The 23,788-nt window shown below is 46.1% G+C and overlaps 1 protein-coding gene across 1 annotated transcript in view; it reads left to right on the top strand.

Moving 5' to 3' along the window:
- nfasca (neurofascin homolog (chicken) a) overlaps window positions 1-23,788 on the top strand; it is a 279,787-nt gene that overhangs the window by 57,862 nt on the left and 198,137 nt on the right. The window lies entirely within an intron of this gene.

Below are 23,788 nucleotides of genomic sequence, written 5' to 3'. Positions count from 1 at the left end.
AGAATGTCCAGTTAGTTTCCTTCCTGAAAGGACATTAGCCGACCAGCTAGTATTTTAAAAATAAATTTATGATCAAGAATAGAAGCAAATTAGTGCGGATGCTGGAATCTGAAACCAAAGGAGAAAACGCTGGAAAATCTCAGCAGGTCTGGCAGCATCTGTAAGGAGGGAAAAGAGCTGACGTTTCGAGTCCGGATGACTCTTTGTCACACAATTTTATGGTCACTTTTATAGATACTCAAATTTTATTTTAATTCCAGATTTTTACACTGTTTCTAAATACTGTGATGGAATTCTGTTTGTGGGCGGGTCTGGAACTAAGGGACGTTATTTTAAAATTAGGGGTTGCCCTCACAGGGCCCAGATGAGGAGAGTTTTTTTTCTCTCAGGAGTTGTGCGACTTTGGAACTCTCTGCCTCAGAAGGCAGTGGAGGCTGGGGGGGTCACTGAACATTTTTAAGGTGGAGGTAGATAGATTCTTGTTAGGCAAAAGAATCAAAAGGTTATTGCGGGTAGATGGGAATGTGGAATTCGAAACACAAGTTCTGGTCACTCTATGATGGAAAGGATATTATTAAACTAGAAAGAGTGCAGAAAAGATTTACTAGGATGCTACCGGTACTTGATGGTTTGAGTTATAAGGAGAGGCTGGATAGACTGGGAGTTTTTTATCTGGAGCGTAGAAGACTGAGGGGTGATCTTATAGAGGTCTATAAAATAATGAGGGGCACAGATCAGCTAGATAGTCAGTATGTGTTTCCAAAGGTAGGGGAGTCTAAAACTAGAGGGCATAGGTTTAAGGTGAGAGGGGAGAGATACAAAAGTGTCCAGAGGGGCAATTTTTTCACACAGAGGGTGGTGAGTGTTTGGAACAAGCTGCCAGAGGTAGTTGTAGCGGCGGGTACAATTTTGACTTTTAAAAAGCATTTAGATAGTTACATGGGTAAGATGGGTTTGGGCAATTGGGACTAGTTTAGGAGTTTAAAAAAAGGGGTGGTATGGACAGGCCAAAGGGCCTGTTTCCATGCTGTAAACCTCTATGACTCTATGACAAACAGATCAGCCATGATCATATTGAATGGAGGAGCAGGCTCAAAGGGCCGAATGGCCTACTCCTGCTCTTATTTCTTTTGTCCCTATGTTCATATGAACATGTGATTTTAGGGCTAACCATTTATGCAATAGAAAAACCACTGCACTTTCTCTCCCAACTTTCTCATTAATGTTTTTTAAATTGGGCTGTAAATTGTTAAAAAATAATTGGGTATTGATTAGGCCAGGAACCAATTCTAAATAGGTTATTGATTGGCATGGTTTGCATTGTATCAGGATTGCACTGAGGCTCAGTTTGGATATTATTGATCAGATTAGTGTCCTGTGTTCAATATGATAATGATTTAAACAGGAGTCCAACTGCCAAAGAAGAGTGATCCACAGAGTGATAGAGTCATCGAGGTTTACAGCGTGGAAACAGGCCCTTCGGCCCAACTTGTCCATGCTGCCCTTTTTCTCCCACTAAGCTCGTCCCAATTGCCCTCGTTTGGTCCATATCCCTCCATACCAATCTTACCCATGTAACTGTCTAAATGCTTTTTAAAAGGGAAAATTGTACCCACCGCTACTACTACCTCTGGCAGCTTGTTCCAGACACTCACCACCCTCTGTGTGAAACAATTGCCCCTCTGGACCCTTTTGTATCTCTCCCCTCTCACCTTAAACCTATGCCCTCTAGTTTTTGACTCCCCTACCTTTGGGAAAAGACATTGACTATCTAGCTGATCTGTGCCCCTCATTATTTTATAGACCTCAATAAGATCACCCCTAAGCCTCCTACGCTCCAGAGAAAACAGTCCCTGTCTATGCAGCCTCTCCATATAACTCAAACCATCAAGTCCCAGTAGCATCCTAGTAAATCTTTTCTGCACTCTGTCTAGTTTAATAATATCCTTTCTTGCTGCCTTTGGAAGTTCAGCCTATCTTCCTAACCTGGAGCCCAATTATAGGGATCATTTATTCAGAGTACCAGCTTATCCAGAAGATCTTGTGACACAGTGGGTTAGCATCCCTATGTCTGATCCAGAAGCTCTGTGTTCAAGACCCACACCAGGACTTGACGGCCAAGGAAGGTGTGATCATAATGCGGCCCAACAGGTTGAGGGTCAACCTGCAAAATCCTTCCACAACATGCCAATGGCATGCTGTAAGAGCGGGAGAGACACTTGGCTTGATCCACATCCATGCTTGATGTGGAGTGGCGCCCCTCAAGCTATAAGCCCCTGGCCACAGACGAGTGACCTCTGCCAGGAATTGCTAGCAATGGAAACAGACGAAAGTCTGCCTTAGTGCATCACTAAGTGCGGGAAGAGAATTGGAATTGGACCAACTCACCCTACAACCACAAGCTCCTGGCGTGATTAAGGCAATCCCCGTTTGCTAGCTCTGCTCCCCTGCCTGTTACCTGCCAGGGCTGGCCAAATGATCACTGGGGAAGCATAAATGTACAGGGATATTGTTGGGAATTGGTGTGTCAGTAATCTTAGCAGAAAAGGACGTTGAGCGACTGTGAAATACCTGCTGGGCACATGTGGTCGTTTGTTCTTAAACTTGCTGAATGAACAAAGGTCCATCAGTGGGATATATGTGTTACCGTCGTGAGATGAATCACAAAATTGGTTCAATTCTCTTCGTGATCCCACTTAATGGGAAAAAGCAGTTTCAAAAGAAATTATTTCAAAGTGAAAATTATCCCTGGAACATACAAACATACAAAAGGCATGATATTGATCCACTAAACTACCCCACGTCACCATCTCTTCTCCACCTGCCCTCCAAAACAACAACCCCCAACAATTATCATGTCACTCTGTTATCAATCAGGACAACTGCCTTTGAAGTGATGTTTCCTCTGCCCCAGTCCTCTCGGAGACAATGCAGAGGGTCAGTACCACTGAACCAGTTGACAACGTATTCCAGACAGCTCTCTGTGAAAAGCAGAACAATCGAACACAACAACCTTTCAGCATTCATCAGTTCATGTTCTCCTCTCCTACAGCCAGACATATCAAGGATGGATAGAAGACTTAAGTTGCCCTTCGATATATATTATCAGGGAATGTGGGACGACACGGTGGCACAGTGGTTAGCACAGCTGCCCCACAGCCCCAGAGACCCCGGTTCGATTCCCGGCTTGGGTCACTGTCTGTGCGGAGTCTGCACGCTCTCCCCGTGTCTGCTTGGGTTTCTTCCGGGTGCTCCAGTTTCCTCCCACAGAATCATAGAATCCCTGCAGTACAGAAGGAGGCCATTTGGCCCATCAAGCCTGTACCCGACCAAGATCCCACCCAGGCCCTATTCCCGTAACCCCACACATTTACCCTGCTAATCCCCCTAACATCATTTAGTGTCCCCCTTTCAATTTAGCATGGCCAATCAACCTAACCCACACATCATTGGACTGTGGGAGGAAACTGGAGCACACGGAGGAAACCCACGCAGACACGGGGAGAACGTGCAAACTGCACACAGACAGTGACCCAAGGCCGGAATTGAATCTGAGACCCTGGCGCTGTGAGGCAGCAGTGCTAACCACTGTGCCACCACAGTCCAAAAAACGTACTTGTTAGGTGTGCATTGGCCGTGCTAAATTCTCCCTCAGTGTACCCGAACAGGCGCCAGAGTGTGGCGACTAGGGGATTTTCACAGTAACTTCATTGCAATGTTAATGTAAGCCTATTTGTGACACTGATAAGTAAACTTTAACAATTGTAAGTCCCCACTGACCAGATAGCAGTTGTGTAGACCAAGGGGAGTTATGTACCAAAACAGAAAGTGCTGGAAAATCTCAGCAGGTCTGACAGCATGGCTCTATTCTCTCTCCACAGATACTGTCAGACCTGCTGAGATTTTCCAGCATTTTCTGTTTTTGTTTCAGATTCCAGCATCTGCAGTATTTTGCTTTTATCTGAGGGGAATTATGTCACCGTTCTCTGCCTGGATCTCAGTAATTGCAATTTGATGTTTGTGAGATTCTCATTAAATGATTGAATTATAGAATGGTATAGCACAGAAGATGGCCATTCAAACCATCACGGTAACGCTTGCAAAAGCTGTTTAATTAATTTCACCCCTCTCATCTTCTCCTGTGACTTTTCAAGTATTTATCTAATTCTCTGTTGAAAGGTACTGTTACTCCCTTTAAGTTTTAAGTTTATTTACTAGTGTCACAAATCGGCTTACATTAACACTGCAATGAAGTTACTGTGAAAATCCACCAGTCGCCACACTCCGGCGCCTGTTCGGGTACACTGAGGGAGAATTTAGCATGGCCGATGCAGCTAACCAGCACGTCTTTTGGACTGTGGGAGGAAATTGGAGCACCCGGAGGAAACCCACGCAGACACGGGGAGAAACGTGCAGACTCCACACAGACAGTGACCCAAGCCGGGAATCGAACCCGGGTCCCCAGCACTGTGGGGCAGCAATGCTAACCACTGTGCCACCCTGCCGCCCCAGGTGCCACCATACCACCCAGCGCCCGCGCGCAGTCCAGATTGTAGTAAGTCGCTGTTTAAAAAAATCTTATTCCTCATGTCACATTCGATTCTTTTGCCCATCATCTTAAATCTGTGTCCTCTGGTTGCCAGTGCTTCTGGAGCTGGAAACAGCTCGCCCTTCTTTCCTCTGTCGAAACTGTCTGTGACTCTGAACACGCCTACCAAATCTCTTGTTAACTTTCTGGACCTGAAGGAGAATAATCCCAGTTTCTCGAGTCTCTCCATATAACTGCAGTCCCCCATCCTGGTACCACTGTGGCAAATCTCTTCTCCATATTCTCTAAGGCCTTGGGTATCCTTCCTAAAGTGTGGTGCTCCAACTGGAACACAGTACGCCAATTGTTGCCTCACCAGTGTTTTCAAGCTATGTCATTGTGATCCAGATCCCACAAACAGCAATGGGATAATGTCCAGATAATCTGTGTTCTTTTTTAACGTTGCTAATTGACTAAATTGGTTAAGAGACTAAATAGTCTGGGTCTGAATTCCTTTCAGTTCAGAAAAGTGACGGGTGACCTGATTCAAACATATAAGATCCTGGGGGGACTTGAGAGGCTAGATTGTGAGTTGTTTCCACTTGTGGGACAGTCTCGAATAAGGGAACGTTGCTACAAGAAAAAGGGCCGATCATTGAGGTGTGTAGAAATTTCTTCTTGCAGAGGGTGGTGAATCGCTGGAACTCTCTGCTCCAAAAGGGTAGTGGAGGCTGGATCAATAGAAGTATTTAAAGTGGAGATGGATAAATATTTGATAGATCGAGGAATAGAGGGCGACGGGGAAATGGCACAGAAAAGGAGTTGAGGCCGGTATAGATCCGCCATGATCATATTGAATGAAGGAGCAGGCTTGAAGGGCCTGATGGCCACTGCTGCTTCTATTTCTTGTGTTCTAGTGAATGACTAAGGAAATTTGGCATGTCAGCTACGACTCTCACCAACTTTTACAGATGCACCATAGAAAGCATTCTTTCTGGTTGTATTGGTATGGGCTCCTGCTCTGCTCAAGACCACAAGGAACGACAAAAGGTCGTGAATGTAGCCCAATCCATCACGCAAACCAGCCTCCCATCCATTGACTCTGTCGACACTTCCCGCAGCCTCGGCAAAGCAGCCAGTGTAATTAAGGACCCCACACACCCCGGACATTCTCTCTTCCACCTTCTTCCGTCGGGAAAAAGATACAAAAGTCTGAGGTCACGTACCAACCGACTCAAGAACAGCTTCTTCCCTGCTGCTGTCAGACTTTTGAATGGACCTACCTCGCATTAAGTTGATCTTTCTCTACAACCCTAGCTATGACTGTAACACTACATTCTGCACTCTCTCCTTTCCTTCTCTATGAACGGTATGCTTTGGCTGCATAGCACGCAAGAAACGATACTTTTCACTCTATCCCAATACATGTGACAATAATAAATCAATTCAAAAGAAAAATATTGGCCTGGTCACCAGGGATAATCCCACTCTTTCCCTATCAAGCAGTGACGCGAGGGGCAGAATTTTCCTGTCCCATCTGCCACGGGAATCGTAGCGGGTGGGACACAGATCATGCAAAAGTCCATTGACCTTGGGCAGGAATTCCTGGTCTTGGGGCAGGCACGGATGGAAAATCCCGCCCAACATCCTTTGCATTCGCCCAAGCAAGCAGATGGGGCCTTGGCTTAATTTCCCATCAGACAGTCGGCACTTCTGGCAGTGCAGCACTCCCACAGTACCGCACTGGCGTATCAGCCTTGATACGTGAGGTGAACCCAGAACCTTGAGAACTCAAGATGCCAGAGTGCTGCCAACTCTGCCACCGTTGACACCCAGTGCTGGGTAATAAATGCCAGCCGTGCCACTGGCGTTAACATATTTTTTAATACAAAGTACATATTGGAAATTCAGATGAACGGTTTATAAAATTTCATCTGTTATTACCAATGAAATAAGCAGCCAACCTTCACTCTGTCTATTCACACATGAATAATGGATACCTGGTGGATATGCTGTGGGGGTGTTTGCATCTGTGGAATCATATTTTAACATTAATCAGTGCCACCAGGGGAAAAGAGAAGGAAATTGGAGCAAAACATAACAATTAGGAGTCGTCACAATCTCAGGATTGAGGTGCTTTTTATGCAAATGATTGTTGTTGTTCTCAAGTGTTTTCTGGTTTCAACCAAACTCCTCCTCTGGGTAACTAAGTTAATTACTGATTAATCCTCAGTCCATTCAACTGGACTCCAATTCTATTCACATTTTAATGATGATAATCTTCACTCCAGTGATGAATCTTTCGATGTTTCTAGTTTTCTCTTTCACACACACACAACCACTGGCGTTCTCTCTCTCATACTCAATTCCTCTTACATTCATTCCCTCCCACACACTTTTCTGTCATTTCCTTTGCTTGTTATTGGAAGTTTTAAGTTTATTTATTAATTAATGTCACAATTAGGCTTACATTAACACCACAATGAAGTTAGTGTGAAAATCCCCTCATCGCCAAGCTCCGGCACCTATTCGGGTTCACTGAGGGAGAATTTAGCATGGCCAATGCACCTACAGTAAGAAGTCTCACAACACCAGGTTAAAGTCCAACAGGTTTATTTGGTAGCACAAGCCACAAGCTTTCGGAGCGCTGCTCCTTCTCACCTGAGGAAGGAGCAGGGCTCCGAAAGTTTGTGGCTTGTGCTACCAAATAAACCTGTTGGACTTTAACCTGGTGTTGTGAGACTTCTTACTGTGCTTACCCCAGTCCAACGCCAGCATCTCCACATCAATGCACCTAATGCATCTTTTGGACTGTGGGTGGAAACCTGAGCCCCTGGTGGAAACCCACGCAGACACAGGGGAGAACGTGCAGATTCCACACAGACAGTGACCCAAGCTGGGAATTGAACCCGGGTCCCTGGCGCGGTGCGGCAGCAGTGCTAACCACTGTGCCACCGTGATCCCAGTTGTTTTACAACTATACTATCTTGTAGCTTCTGCTTTGCCTGGGCTCTGCAGTAATTAAACAATTCTTGCATGGCCCAGGGTATCCAACCCCGAATAAACTCAAGTGTCAGCAATTATCAAACACTCGGATCAATGGAAATTTTCGGAGGTTGAAATTTCTGTCAAGAAAATGTAAATCCTGCCTGTGCTATAAGTAGATAAGTGCCGGGTTTGCCATAGATGTAGATTGAGGGGAATGTGTATTATGGGTTTGAAAAAGAGACGACTTGCCTTTCTGTGGTGTTTTGGATGTCCTAGTCAATGACGCATCGTTGAAGCCTCATCACGGTCAACATGCATGCATCAGCTCACTTTAACAGCAAGGTAAAAGATTGAAAAGGTTGCCACACAGTGGGTTACTTGACCAGTTCATGGTGTTTTATTAGATAGGTGTCGCTTGCTTACAGACCAGGATGGATGGGAGGGAAATTCTCCCAAATTCCTCTTATGATGTCACCACTTAATCATGTGACACACTGCAGAGAGTTGCGTTGGTTTACAATACAATTTGCGCACGGCAAACTCTCACGAACGGCAATGTGATAATGACCAGATAATCTACCTCAGTGATGTTGGCTGAGGGGCGGCACGGTGGCGCAGTGGTTAGCACGACTGCCTCACAGCGCCAGGGACCCGGGTTCGATTCCGGGCTCAGGTCACTGTTTATGCAGAGTTCTCCCCGTGTCTGTGTGGGGTTCCTCCGGGTGCTCCGGTTTCCTCCCATACTCCAAAGGATGTGCGGGTTAGGTTGATTGGCCATGCCAAATTGCCCCTTAGTGTCAGGGGGAACAGCAGGGTGAATATGTGGGGTTACGGGAATCGGGCCTGGGTGGGATTGTGGTCGGTGCAGACTCGATGGGCCAAATGGCCTCCTTCTGCACTGTAGTGATCCCGTGGCTTCTATGGATAAATATTGACTAGGACATGAAGGGGAGCTTCCCTGCTCTACTTTGAAATAGTGCAGTGGCATCTCCCTTTAATGCGACAGGCCTGAGAGGGCAAGTGCAGCCTCGGTTTAATGTCGCATTAAAGGGATACTTTACTGCACATGATTGTCAGCCCAGGCCTGTCCTGCCCTGAACTGGGACATGGACACATCACTTTCTGTATCAGTGGAGAATGGGACTGCTGAGCTACAGCTCTCGAAGGTATAAATTTAGATAAAGATGCAGGTTTATTCATAGTTTCAGGTAGAGGTGTGGGTTTGGCTTCAAGTGTATATTTTCAAATATTTGCAGGTGTTCAACTATTGAGGCAAGTCTGAAGCACGGTGCATTTGTGGATAGCTTACATACAAAATAGGAAAATGGCGGCACAGTGGTTAGCACTGATGCCTCACAGCGCCATGGACCTGGGTTCGATTCCAGTCTTGGGTCACAGTCTGTGTGGAGTTTGCACGTTCTCCCCATGTCCGGGTGCTCCGGTTTCCTCCCACACTCCACAGATGTGTAGGTTAGGTTGATTGGCCATGCAAAATTGTCCCTTTGTGTCAGGGGGATTAGCAGAGTAAATTTGTGGGGTCATGAGGATAGGGCCTGGGTGGGATTGTTGTCGGTGCAGACTCGACGGGCCAAATGGCCTCCTTCTTCACTGTAGGGATTCTATGATTTAAAAATATCCAGGAATGGTTTACTGGCTGCAATCTAATCAAGATGACTGTCTGGTTTATAGTTTGCACAATGAATACTAGTTATTGATTTGTTGGCTTGGGTCTACTCGACAGGCTCAGATGGTTTCAGTATCGAATAGTGAAAACTTAAAAATGATTGTATTTGGACAATTTGTGTTTGATTTGATTTATTGTCACATGTATTAGTATACAGTGAAAAGTATTGTTTCCCGTGCGCTATACAGACAAAGCATACCGTTCATAGGGAAGGAAAGGAGAGGGTGCAGAATGTAGTGTTACAGTCATAGCTAGGGTGTAGAGAAAGATCAACTTAATATAAGTTAGATCCATTCAAAAGTCTGACCGCAGCAGGGAGGAAGCTGTTCTTGAGTCGGTTGGTACGTGACCTCAGACTTTTGCATCTTTTTCCTGACCGAAGAAGGTGGATTACCTCTTTTATGGGGCAATCTCGAACAAGAGGTCACAGGTATCGGTTGAGAGGCGGTAGGTTTAAAACTGAAATGAGGAGGAACTACTCGCAGAGGATGGTGAATTTGTGGAACTCGCTGCCCCATAGCACGGTGGAGTCTGAACCATGCAAATGCATGTGGTATCGTTGCTTGCACGCTATGCAGACAAAGAATACCATACGTAGAGAAGAAAAGGAAAGAGTGCAGAATATTTCTGTCGGGGAACAGATACAAAGGTCTGAGGTCACGTACCAATCGACTCAAGAACAGCTTCTTCCCTGCTGCTGTCAGACATTTGAATGGACCTACCTCGCACTAAGTTGACATTTTTCTGCACCCTAGCTATGACTGTAACACTACATTCTGCACTCTCTCCTTTCCTTCTCTATGTACGGTATGCTTTGTCTGCGTAGCGCTCAAGAAACAATATACTGATGTATACTGATACATGTGACAATGATAAATCAAATCAAAATCAAATTTGTAGTTTCTTTCCGTTCAAAGAACAATGGTAAAACTCAAGATGCTTTCTGCCATTTGCACCTACCTTGTAATGAGATTCCCACCCAGGAATCACTCCCTTGTGTCTCTTATTTCTCCAATATGTCACATTTCACTTGTTCAGCTTCTTTTGTACAGTGCTCTGATGATGGATGTTGTGAGGATGCTGAATCTAGAGGGACGCGTGGCGATTTCCACATATCAGAACTAACGATCGGGACAGAACCAATGCCAGTCTATCGACCGGTTAAGTGAGTGCTCATGAAATAATGCGAATCGCAATTAATGGCACTCCCCTCACCACTCAAATGGTTATGAACGACATTGTTGCTTTGTGCTTTTAATGATCTGGAAGGAGCAAAATAATAGACTCGGAGGAAAGCCTTTAGCGCTGAAGTGGGTAAGCAGGTGATTAACGGCAGACATTTGGCACTCAGCGTCACTGCCCCCCCCCCCCTCCCACAGGCATTGTCTGCTATGCGTTCCAGACAAAGAGAGCGCGAGGGTTAATTATCACATGAAAACAATGGCCGAATGTTGCTGGGGAATATCAATAATGCTGGCAACAGCAGTGGCGATGGAGGAGGGGGAGAGGGTAGGGGGTGCACAAGGTGAGCTCGCATGCTGATTCCCGTGGCTTCATCATAAATCTGTCAGAGAGCTAATTAAACCTGATCTGGAGGGAGAGAGAGAGAAGGCGGCTGCCACTTTTCCCTCAAAAGGCAGGAATAAGCTTTATGACATCTATCTTGGGGATCACCACTTATCAAACTGCTGTAAATCTGTACAGCAGACAACTCTGCAGTCAGATGTACACAGCTCTGTAAGATTCTCTCTGCGGTGTTCCTGTTTTATTTCTAATTATAGAAAATCACCATAGAATCCCCACAGTGCAGAAAGAGGCCATTCGGCCCATCGAGTCCGCACTGACCACAATCCCATCCAGGCCCTATTCCCGCAACTCCTCATATTTGCCCTGCTAGTCCCCCTGACACTAATGGGGAATTTAGCGTGGCCAATCAACCTAACCCGCACATCTTTGGACTGTGGGAGGAAACTGGAGCACCCGGAGGAAACCCACGCAGGCACGGGGAGAATGTGCAAACTCCACACAGACAGTGACCTGAGGCTGGAATTGAACCCGGGTCCCTGGCGCTGGGAGACTGCAGTGCTAACCACTGTGCCACCGTGCCGCCCAGGAGGTGTTGTCTATGAGGTGGGTGGGACTTTCCACATGGGAGGGGGCTGCATCCTACGGTAGAACTGGAAGATCCCACCGGCTGGAAGGGCTGTAAAATCCCGCCCATGTTATTCAAAGTAAAAGCAAGTCCTGTTCGACTTGGCCTATCTCGATCCTACACCCAAAGTTTTGACATGTTCTGACCTCAAGGAGTCTCCCTCTCTCTCTTTCTCTCTCTTCGTTGAGCCTGTTTGTATCTCTCTGCATTCTTTACCTTTTTTAAAAAATATATCATTCTCAGGATATGGGAGATATCCTGATATAGAAATATCCATTTGACCCATCGAGTCTGCACCGACCACAATCCCACCCTGGCCCTATTCCCGTAACCCCTCACATTTACCCTGCTAATCCCCCGACACTAGGGTTAATTTAGCATGGCCAATCAACCTAACCTGCATACTTTTGGACTCTGGGAGGAAACCGGAGCACCCAGAGGAAACCCACGCCTTATCTCCTGATAAGATAGATATCGTGATGTGGAGATGCCGGCGTTGGACTGGGGTAAACACAGTAAGAAGTTTAACAACACCAGGTTAAAGTCCAACAGGTTTATTTGGTAGCAAAAGCCACACAAGCTTTCGAGGCTCTGAGCCCCTTCTTCAGGTGAGTGGGAATTCTGTTCACAAACAGAATGTCTTATAAGTTCTGTTTGTGAACAGAATTCCCACTCACCTGAAGAAGGGGCTCAGAGCCTCGAAAGCTTGTGTGGCTTTTGCTACCAAATAAACCTGTTGGACTTTAACCTGGTGTTGTTAAACTTCTTACTAAGATAGATATCCACATCTGTATTCAACAGGAATGGCTTGCTTGGCCATTTTGGAAGGCAGCTAAAGTCAACCACATTGGTGTGGGACTGGAGTCACATGTAGGCCAGACAGGGTGAGGTTCCTTCCCCAGAGAACATCAGTTGACTTTTTAGACAACTTTTCTTTGTCACTTTTTATTGAAACCATTTTTTTTGTCTTCGGTGTTTTAATATGTTTTGGATTGTCAAACATCCGTGGTGGGGTTTGATCTCTTGTTCTCTAAATTAGTCGCCCAGCTGACTGTAGCTCAACTTGCCCTTTTCAGTCAGAAGATTGTGGATTCACGACCCACTCCAGGACGTAAGAACAGCAATCCAGACTCGCGCTCCAGTGAAGCATGGTCAGAGGTGCCAACTTTTGGATGAGACATTAAAATGAGCCACATCGGGGCGGGCGAATTTTATCATTCTGTCCGCCACAGGAATCAGAACGGGTGAGGGGCGGCCCGTGGAAAGGTCCGTTGACCTAGGGCGGAATTTTCCAATTTCGGGGCAAGCGAGGCTGGGACATCCTGGGGGAGACTTAAAGGATCAATTGTAATTGTCTTGAAGAAGACGCCTACCAATGACCTGAGAATGATTTATCCCTCAATCAACATCACAAAAGCAGAGTATCTCGTCATGACCGTTCATGGGTGTTCACCGTGAGAAAATTGGCTGCTGCATTTACAACAGTAACGTTCTAGACAGGATGTGAAAAAAATACTGGAACCCCATTCCATTCCCTACTGTCCATAATCAGTATGCTTTTGAAAGGGCAGATGTTTCCAAACCCCTGTGTATGGGCAGTTTGAATAACCAGCAGCAATGGATGGGTTTTAGTAAAGAGGATTACTTGTTCACATGCTCACCCCAAAAACCTAATGCTGTGTCGTCCACTCACCCAGTCCTACAGGCTAAAGCAAAATACAGTTGAAGAGAATAGTGCACTGTTACAGGTTATAGACAAAAGAATTGATTCAGCGTTCGCTTGATTGGCTCATCTTGGTAAGCACATGTTGCCGGCCTGTGAAAGAAGATGTTTTCACTCCCAAAATGTAGTCCAGATGGAAGTCAGTTACCAAAGTCATGAATCCGAGTGTTTGCAGGGTTCTCTCAAAGGGATGGACTTTCTGCAGATTATGAAGGTAGTTATATGTCGTCTCATTACCAGGAGGGTTGTTCATTGTACGGGTGAACTCAAAGTCACAAGCTTAAAGGCATTCCAAAATTAGTCTCCAGTTCTTTTTTGCTGCTGCTGTGCCTTTCTGTGGACAGTACTTAAAGATTAATTAGGGAGCAATGTCGCTCCCTTACCATGCGGTTTCTTACAGTCCCCTTCCGAATATGGTATTGGACTTAAGTTTATTAGCCACAACCTGAGTTATTATTTGCAGACATAGAATCCTACAGTGCAGAAGGAGGCCATTCGGCCCATCGGGTCTGCACCGACCACAATACCACCCAGACCCTATCCCCATAACCCCATGTATTTACCCTAGCTCGTGCCCTGACATTAAGGAGCAACTTAACACGGCCAATCCACCTAACCCACACATCCTTGGACTGTGGGAGGAAACCGGAGCACCCGGAGGAAACCCACGCAGACACGGGGAGAACGCACAGACTCCACACAGACTGTGACCCGAGGCCAGAATTGAACCCGGGTCCCTGGCGCTGTGAGGCAGCAGTGCTAATCACTGTGCCACCGTGCTGCCATCTGTGCCACCGTGCTGCCCTCATGTACCATGGGGATCTCAGCAGAACCCATCCAAGGCAGGAAAGACCTTTCGGATGGTCTCAGGAGATGAGACCTTATTCTGAATTATTTCAAGACAGTGGGTGGAATTTTCCCGTCATGCCTGCCACAGGAATCATAGTGGGTGAGACAGAACATTTTGTAAACCAATCAAAGGTCCGTCAACCTCGGGCAGGAATTTCCGGTCTTGGAGAAAAGAATGTCCGGTCTTGAAAATCCCGCCCAGTGTTACAGTTCTGAGTTCACAGGAGAAGTCAGATGACTTCTGGTGGCCATCTTTTGCAGCCCATCATTGTTAAAAGAAAAGGCAATTCCAGAAGATTCCACAAAGTGTACAGTTCATGGTTGGGAATGAGCGACCTCATCCGTGGCTGGGATTCTCCGGTCCCGCTGCTGTGAATGGAGATTTGGGTGAATACCAAATCCTCCATTCCCATGGCAGCGGTGCAGGGTGAATGATGTCGGAGACTTCCAACCCATGCTTTCAACATTATCGACAGGCCTTCACCAGACATGACAGTAACTATGTCATGGTGCAGCTGTATAAGGTGCTGGTATGGCCACACCTGGAGTACTGTGTACAGTTTTGGTCTCCTTACTTGAGAAACGATATACTGGCACTGAAGGGGGTGCAGAGAAGATTCACTAGGTTGATTTTGGAGTTGAGAAGGTTGGCTTATGAGGAGAAACTGAGTAGACTGGGGCTATACTCATTCGAATTCAGAAGAATGAGGGGGGATCTTATGTAAGGGGATCTCTACATGGAAGATTATGAAGGGAATAAATGAGATAGAAGCAGGGAGGTTGTTTCCACTGGCAGGTGAAACTAGAACTAGGGGGCATGGCCTCAAAATAAGGAGGAGCAGATTAGGACTGAGTTGAGGAGGAACTTCTTCACACAAAGGGTTGTGAATCTGTGGAATTCCCTGCCCAGTGAAGCAGTTGAGGCTACCTCATTGAATGTTTTTAAGGCAAGGATAGATAAATTTTTGAACAGTAAAGGAATTAAGGGTTATGGTGAGCGGGCGGGTAAGTGGAGCTGAGTCCACGAAAAGATCAGCCATGATCTTATTGAATGGCGGAGCAGGCTTGAGGGGCCAGATGGCCTACTCCTGCTCCTAGTTCTGATGTACACTCAACTGTGACACACTTTCGAATATCAAGTGGTTGCGAAAGGCATTGAGTAAATGCATAACTTTCTTTTTTAACATAAAAAACACACTATTAAGTCCATCAAAATGCCGATTGTCGGCTTGTGTCCTTGTTTGTACTGAGTGGATCTCCTAGGTGACAACTTGGGGGTCCCAAGCGCGTTTCTTCACTGTTTTCTACCGTGGCATCCACCTTGCCTGATTTTTTTGCAATCTGCAGTCTTTCCTTTGTTTGCAATCTTGATCTTTTATTCTAACTCAATGACTGTGGCCACGGTGGCACAGTGGTTAGCACTGCTGCCTCACAGTGCCAGGGACCCGGGTTCAATTCACGGCTTGGGTCACAGTCTGTGTGGAGTCTACACGTTCTCCCCGTGTCTGCGTGGGTTTCCTCCGGGTGCACCGGTTTCCTCCCACAGTCCGAAAGACGTGCTGGGTTAGGTGCATTGGCCATGCTAAATTCTCCCTCAGTGTACCCGAACAGGCGCCGGAGTGTGGTGACTAGGGGATTTTCACAGTGACTTCATTGCAGTGTTAATGTAAGCCTACTTGTGAGACTAATTAATAAACTTTAAAACTTTATTTCTACGGACCACACGGGGCCGGAGAATCCCAGCCGCGGATGAGGTCGGAGAATCCCGGCCATGGACTGTACACTTTGTGGAAACTTCTGGAATTGACAATGATGTGCTGAAAAAGATGGCTACCAGGAGTCATCTGACTTGTCGTGTGAATCCAAAACTGGAACACTGTGCGGGATTTTCCGGCCACGCGCACTCCAGGACTGGAAATTCCTGCCTGAGGTCAACGGACCTTTGATTGGTCTGTAAAATTTTCTGTCCCACCCACTATGATTCCCGTGGCGGGCAGGACAGGATCATTCTGCCCACTGTCTTGAAATAACCAAAGGACACATTTCAGAATAAGGTCTCATCTCCTGAGACAATCCAAAAGGCTCACTTGACCTTGTCAATGTTTCTTTTCCTCCAACTATCCTTGAAAACACAAGCTTGGTGGTACGAAATCACTGACTCTTGATTGTACCCCTCATGCTTCTCTCGAACTTCTGTGCATCCTACACTCAGGAGCACCGTCGCTTCACTGGACTTTACTCATTAAGAAGCTACGCTGTACTTAAAGGAGTCAACAACTGAAGGACAAAGTAGCAGATGCATGGGGCCACCATCATCACCAAATTCCCCATCAGTTAATGCCCAATCCTGATTTGGAAGCATATCGCCATTCGCCACGAGAATAGGGATGTAATTCTGAGGCTCTGGTCAGACCCCATTTGGAATATTGTGAGCAGTTTTGGCCTCGTATCCAAGGAAGGATGTGCTGGCCTTGGAAAGGGTCCAGAGGAGGTTCACAAGAATGATCCCTGGAATGAAGAGCTTGTCATATGAGGAACGGTTGAGGACTCTTGGTCTGTACTCGTTGGAGTTTAGAAGGATATGGGGGGGATCTTATTGAAACTTACAGGATACTGCCAGGCCTGGATAGAGTGGATGTGGAGAGGATGTTTCCACCAGTAGGAAAGACTAGAACCAGAGGCACAACCTCAGGCTAAAGGGACGATCCTTTAAAACGGAGATGAGGAGGAATTTCTTCAGCCAGAGAGTGGTGAATCTGTGGAACTCTTTGCCGCAGAAGGCTGTGGAGGCCAGGTCATTGAGTGTCTTTAAGACAGAGATAGATAGGCTCTTGATTAATAAGGGGGTCAGGGGTTATGGGGAAAAGGCAGGAGAATGGGGATGAGAAAAATATCAGCCGTGATTGAATGGCGGAGCAGACTCGATGGGCCGAGTGGCCTAATTCTGCTCCTATGTCTTATAGTCTTATGGCCACCAACTTCTCAAGGGCTATGAGTAATACATAATAAATGCGGGCCTTGCGTCCACATCCATACAACCATAGAATCCCTATGGTGCAGAAAGAGGCCACTTGGCCCATCGAGTCTGCACCGACACTTCGAAAGCCCATCCCTCCCCAGGCCTACCCTCTGCCCAATCCTCATAACACATGCATTTACCATGGTCAATCCACTTAGCCTGCTCATCTTTGTATACTAAGGGGCAATTTATCATGGCCAATCCACCTAACCAGCACATCTTTGGACTGTGGGTGGCAACCGGAGCACCCGGAGGAAACCCACGCAAACACGGGGAGAACATGAAGACTCCACACAGACAATCACCCAAGGCTGGAATCGAACCCGGGTCCCTGGCGCTGTGAGGCAGCAATGCTAACCACTGTGCCACCATGCCGCCCACCGTACATCCGAAGAATGCATTGAAGAAAAACTAACCACAGTGGATGAACCTTTCCAGTAAACATTCCTCCGAGGGACAAATCATTCTGACAGCCTTTTCCCTTTTCTGCTGAAGCCTCTACATGTATGTGTTATCTTCAGGAATCCCTGAGGCCTCTGTTCCTTCATCGTCAAACTTCTTCATTGTTGGACAATTCTTCAGGGACTCTGATCAGCAGCTGTGACAACACAACCTCTGGCAGCAAGGTTCTGGCTGTCCTATTTTCTCCCATTTTCTGTTACAGACGGAGAACTGATATCTCTTTGTTTCTCTGTTTATTTTTTGACTTTGTATTTTCTCTGGGGAGCGAAAGAAAACTGGCACAATTGTGATGAAATGTCATTGCGGGGGGTAAACTGTAAATTGTTGTGACCCAGTTTGTTTTATTAAGTTCCTGGTCATGGAGTCTCCCTGTTATATTTGACATATCCGGGAGAGGATTTTGAATCTACTTGTTGCTGGGAACCGGGTGCAAAGCTGCTGTCATCCAGAGCAAGAACAATCCCAAAAAAATGTGAAGATTTGGAAACCAGGAGGAGTAGATGTGTTTCCCAATCCCCCACAGGAACATAGGAATTTGGAGCAAAGTAGACCATTCAGCCCTTCAAGCCCACTCTGCCATTTAACATGACCATGGATGATCTTATCCTGGTTTCAACTCCACTTTCCTGCCTGCTCCCCCATAGACCATAAGACATAGGAGCAGAATTAGGCCATTCGGCCCATTGAGTCTGCTCCGCCATTCAATCTTGGCTGATCTTATCCTGGTCTCAACTCCACTTTCCTGCCTGCTCCCCATCGCCCTTTATCCCACTTTTCATCAGAAACATATCTAGCCCTTTCTTGAACCTGTTGAGTGATTCTGCCTCCACTGCACTCTGGGGCAGTGAGTTCTACAGATTCACAACTCTCTGAGAGAAATAGTTTCTCCTCATCTCACTCTATGGGCCAGATTTTACGACCTCGCTCGGGCGAGACCGGAAATTCCCGCCCGAGGTCAACGGAGATTTCCATGGTCGGACCCTCACCCGTTCCGATTCCATGGCGGGCAAGGCGGTGGTGTTCCGGCCTATATCTCTGACCTCTTGTTCTGGACTATCTCACAAGGGGGAAGATCTGTTCAACATTCACCTTATAAATTCCCTTCAGCATTTTATGTATCTCGATCAGATCCCCCCCCTCAATCTTCTGAACTCCAGCGAGTACAAGCCCAAGCTATCCAGCTGCTTCTCGTACACTCTTTCATCCCTGGAATCAATCTGGTGAACCTTCTTTGAACTGCCTCCAGTGCCACCACAACCTTCCTCAAAAAGGAGACCAAAACTGGACACAATACTCCATCTGTGGTCTCACCACTGCCTTATATAATTGTAACATCTCTGCTTTCCCTTCCCCTCCCCCATCTTTCCTTTCCTTTCCCTTCCCCCCATCTTTCTGTCACCTTCACCTATCGCTAATTCACCTGCCCCATCAAGTCTCCATAATAGATCCTATTACCTTCCTCTGCTCACTCTTCCACCTTTGACCCCACTCACTTGCACTATCTGTGACTTTCCCCTACTCCAGCTGTCCCCTCATCCCCTGCGCCTCCTTCCTGAGCCCTTCAATCTACATTCCTTGTGTTGGGGGCTGTCCATGCTATGTTTGCCATGGTTGTTGTGTTATGCACCTGCCTGCCATTGTGATATAAATGTGTTTGGCAGAACAGGAGTTAATGTGAGACTGGAGAATAGCACCATGGTATGATGCATAGAGTCACATGGTAAGCGACCCTGAGAGAACAGTCTGAACAGACCTGAGTAAATAAATAGCCGATCTGTACGTATGGAACATCTCCATGCATGGCCATATCTTGGATCTGTGCATAGTTAGAGACCTAAACAGTTTAAGTTTAAATATACAAGTCTTAAGATCTCCTGTTTGAACATCTAAATAACCCATAATACTATATCCAGTGGCAACAGACAGCGCCCATATTACAACACTGGTGAACTCTGAAATCTCTTTTTGAATGACAGTGACTTGCCACCGACTTCCTGCCAATTCTGGCTGGGATGTGAATGAATGCAAGAACTTGCGATTCTACAGTGAGCTTACCGACCTCAGGATATCTCTGTCAGAGAGTCTTAGATACTCTGTCAAGGAGTTAGTGCAAACTCGATGGGCCAAATGACCTCCTCCTGCGCTGTAGGGCTTCTATGATCTCAAAGTGCTCCATAGCCAGTGAAATACTTTTAAAATGCGATCACTGTTGTGACGTAACAAATGTGGCGAACGGCTTGCACATATCAAGCTCAATGTGAGAATAATGAGCTCATCAGAAATGTTTGTGGAGGGACAAATGTTGGTCTGGGCACCGAAGAGAAATAATTATTTAGCAAAATACACTTTATTTATAATATATCTGAAAAAACATTACAAATCTTTCAAAATGGCTGTCACACAAAGTGCAATGATATTCAGGTTCTCTACATACATTATGTTACATTCTGAGGGGCTTCAATGCAAAGAAATAATACTTACATTTCAAAATTGTCATTACAAATGATGAAAAGGTACTTACTTTCTCCACTGTTATGGTTCAGGTTCAAGTCAGAAACTCCAAAGTGTTTTATGAAGCCCGCCTGGATCATAAGTTTTGCCTCTTGAATTTGGCTAGGATAAGCATGATATGTTTCACTTCAAGTATGATTCAAATGACCCACTAGGGAGCTTTTATCAAACAAAGTTTATTTAAGAATATAGTCAACATGTATAGTAAGGAAATTAGCATTAACTTTTATCAATTACAAATAAGAGACAAACAATCATAATAATGTATAACCCTTAGCCAAGATATCTCAGATGTTCCAATCAAACCAAAACCTTTGCCATAGACAAAACCCTTTAAACAACTTCAATGCAGCAAAGACTACTGCTCACGTAATAATGGAAATTGAGTCCTTTGGTTGAAGTCTGCAGTTCTCTGGGTTCACTCTGAACAGTTTGGAGACAAGACAGCTTTCCAAAACTCCAGAGAGACTCTGGTCCAGCCCCCAACAACAGCAGGTTTTCACCCTTCAGTAAAACAGGATCTTGTTTTCGGCTGACCAACAGAATTTTCAAAAACAACAGGGAGAGAGGGAAAACAGTTCTTTTTAGCGTGCTGTCCCTTCTAAAACTAAACACTCAAACCTGCCGCTCCAAACTGAAAATGAAAGAAAACAACTGTCCAAGAACACATGAGCGTCCTCCTAACAATGCAGGATTGTAAAACTAATCCCAGAGTAAACACAAACAATCTCATTTAAACCACTTATTAGCAATAAAAAGACATTCCCAATCAAACTGGCAACAATGATATCACTGAAGCTGTGAGAGTTGCAGAAATCATGTTTTAAAAAAAACCTTTCTTAAAGGTACATTAACGTCACACGACATAGATCAGGTTGCACTCTGAGTTGCTTCCGTTCACTTGTGATACATATAACATTCACTGTAGGAGAATTTTTTAAAAAGTTACTTCACAAGTTACAAAGCCAGTGCACTGAACGGACCGGACAAATCTATTCCTCGCTTACTCAAAATACCAAATCCAAATTCCAATTGAATCCAATTCATGATCCCCGCAAGAGAGACAAACACTACCCAAGCTGACAAGATGAGGCATTGCATCCCATCTTGGGCTTGATCTGATGTTTGATCTTAGCTGAAAGACCGAGAAGCGATTATAGGAGAATTATTAAAAATATATTCATTCATGGAACATCAGCATCGCTGGCTGCCCATCCCTAGTTGCCCTTGTTTAGAGGGCAGTTGAGAGTCAACCACATTGCTGTGGTTCTGGAGTCACATGTAGGCCAGACTAGGTAAGGATGGCAGATTTCCTTCCCTAAAGGACATCAAAGTTTAAATTTTAATGTTTATTTATTAGTGTCACAAGTAGGTTTACATTAACACTGCAATGAAGTTACTGTGAAAATCCCCCAGTCGCCACATTCCGGCGTCTGTTCAGGTACACTGAGGGAGAATTTAGCATGGCCAATGCACTTAACCAGCACATCTTTCGGACTGTGGGATGAAACCGGAGCACCTGGAGGAAACCCACGCAGACACGGGGAGAATGTGCAGACTCCGCACAGACAGTGACCCAAGCCGGGAATCGAATCCGGGTCCCTGGCGTTGTGAGGCAGCAGTGCTAACCACTGTGTCACCATGCCGCCCAGTAGCGAAACAGTTGGATTTTTCCGACAATCGATAATGGTTTCGACAAGGGGAATTTCGCAGTAACTTCATTGCGGTGGTTAATGTAAGCCTTACTTGTGACTAATAAATAAACTTTAACTTTAATGGTCATCAGTAGATTCTTAATTCTAGATTTTTTTTATTGAATTCAAATTCCACCGTGGCGGGATTCGAACCCGGGTCCCCAGAACATTAGCTTCTGGAGTTTCTGGATTTATAGTCTAGCGATACCAGTAGGCCATTTGCCACCCCCGCACCTCTTGAAAATAGTAGCATTGGATCTTCTGCATCCAGCTGAGAGGTTAGACGTGGCTTCAGTTCCACACTACATTTCGGTGATGTTACCTCTGAACGTCACTCCCCCAAAAATACTGCACTGGGACATCAGCCTAGGTTTGATACTCAGGAATTGGATTTGATCCCTCAACCTTGTGACTCTCAAAGCAAGCGACTCACTAACTATACTGTTTGAGGAACACTTAGCATTGTTGAATAAACACCTCTTTGTACGACACAGTGATTACACATGTCCTCCTGAATAAATGATAATCACTTGCTGTTCCACAACTGAGTAATGTTAGTCCTGTTGAATAAATGACATTTTTAAATATCTCGCCAGGAGGTTGGTCAAAAAAGTGGAATTTTCCACTTCCGCCAGGAACCACGGCCAGAATTCTCCCATCCCGCCCACCACTGGAATTTTAGCGGGCGGGTTTCGGACAATGTGAAACCCCATTGACGGTCGGGCGGGATTTTCCGGCTCTTGGATCAGCGCGGCCGGAGAATTCTGCCCCACATTTCCATTCATTTCCATCTCATGAATGCTCAATGAAAAGCCAATTCGCTGGGACCACACTCCCTCTCCAAATGAAGGTACATAATGAGGTTGGTCTGTTTCCCGACTCTATATAGGTGACATGCACCTGGCAAGCTTCACTTTATCAATGGCTTTGAGGTATGGAGAGCATTAACAGCGGAGCAATGATACTTCAGCAACCCTCAGAAGCTCGGGACGCAATACCGGGGGAAGGGGGTAGATGGAGGCATGACTGGGTACAGGAGGGGTATCAGGGAACAGAGTGGAGTAGTGAAAGATCGGCCTGGGACAAGAATCCCCAAGGAGTGGGTCAAGAACAATCCTGGGACTGAGGCCACTGTGTTGACTTGACACTTCCTCACCCCCCTCTACTACCCCCATTGCCATGACTACACACCCCAATCCCGATTACCCTCACCAACCACTCCCCCAGATTACCACCCAACCCCCCTCCAAAATGACCACCCAACCTGACCTATCCATCCCAACTGATCACCACTCCCACTGAACACGAGTTCTGAACAGTGACCACCTACTCCACCATTGATTCCCACCACTGACCACCTGACCTCACCCCCACTGACCACCCAATTCCCCCCCCCACTGACCACCTGACCCCTCCCCCCCTCCCATCAATGACCTCCCAAATTCCCACCTGTTCTGTAATATAAAACTGTCCGTGATTCACTTTGTGGAGTTGCCGGCGTTGGACTGGGGTAAACACAGTAAGAAGTTTAACAACACCAGGTTAAAGTCCAACAGGTCTATTTGGTAGCAAAAGCCACACAAGCTTTCGGAGCCTTAAGCCCCTTGGGGCTTAAGGCTCCGAAAGCTTGTGTGGCTTTTGTTACCAAATAAACCTGTTGGACTTTAACCTGGTGTTGCTAAACTTCTTACTATGATTCACTTTGGCAATAAGCTAATAAACGCCATACAAATCAGAGATTAGCACTGCTGCCTCACTGCTCCAGGAACCCGGGCTCGATTCCAGCCGTGAGTTTCTGTGTGGAGTTTGCCCGTTCTCCCCGTGTCTGCGTGGGTTTCCTCTGGGTGCTCCGGTTTCCTCTCTCAGTCCAACGATGTGCAGGTTAGATTGGCTGTGGGCAATGTGCGGGGTTACGGGGCTAGGGCGGGGGAGAGTGCCTGAGTAAGAAAGTTGGTGCAGACTCGATGGGCTGAATGGCCTCTTCTGCACTGTGTAGGGGTTCTATTCAGTGAAATCTGTGATATTGGTCTTTTGGCTAAGATCAAACATTGGATCAAGCCCAGGATGGGGCGCAATGCCTTATCTTGTCAACTTGGATCTTGTTTGTCTCTCTAGTGCGGACCTTGAATTGGATTCAATTTGAATTTGGTTTTGGGAGTGAGCATGGAGAAGGATTTG

The sequence above is a fragment of the Mustelus asterias genome, chromosome 25 (assembly GCF_964213995.1).
Source record: "Mustelus asterias chromosome 25, sMusAst1.hap1.1, whole genome shotgun sequence".
Taxonomy (NCBI): Eukaryota; Metazoa; Chordata; class Chondrichthyes; order Carcharhiniformes; family Triakidae; genus Mustelus; species Mustelus asterias.
This window is presented reverse-complemented; position numbering and strand designations above follow the sequence as displayed.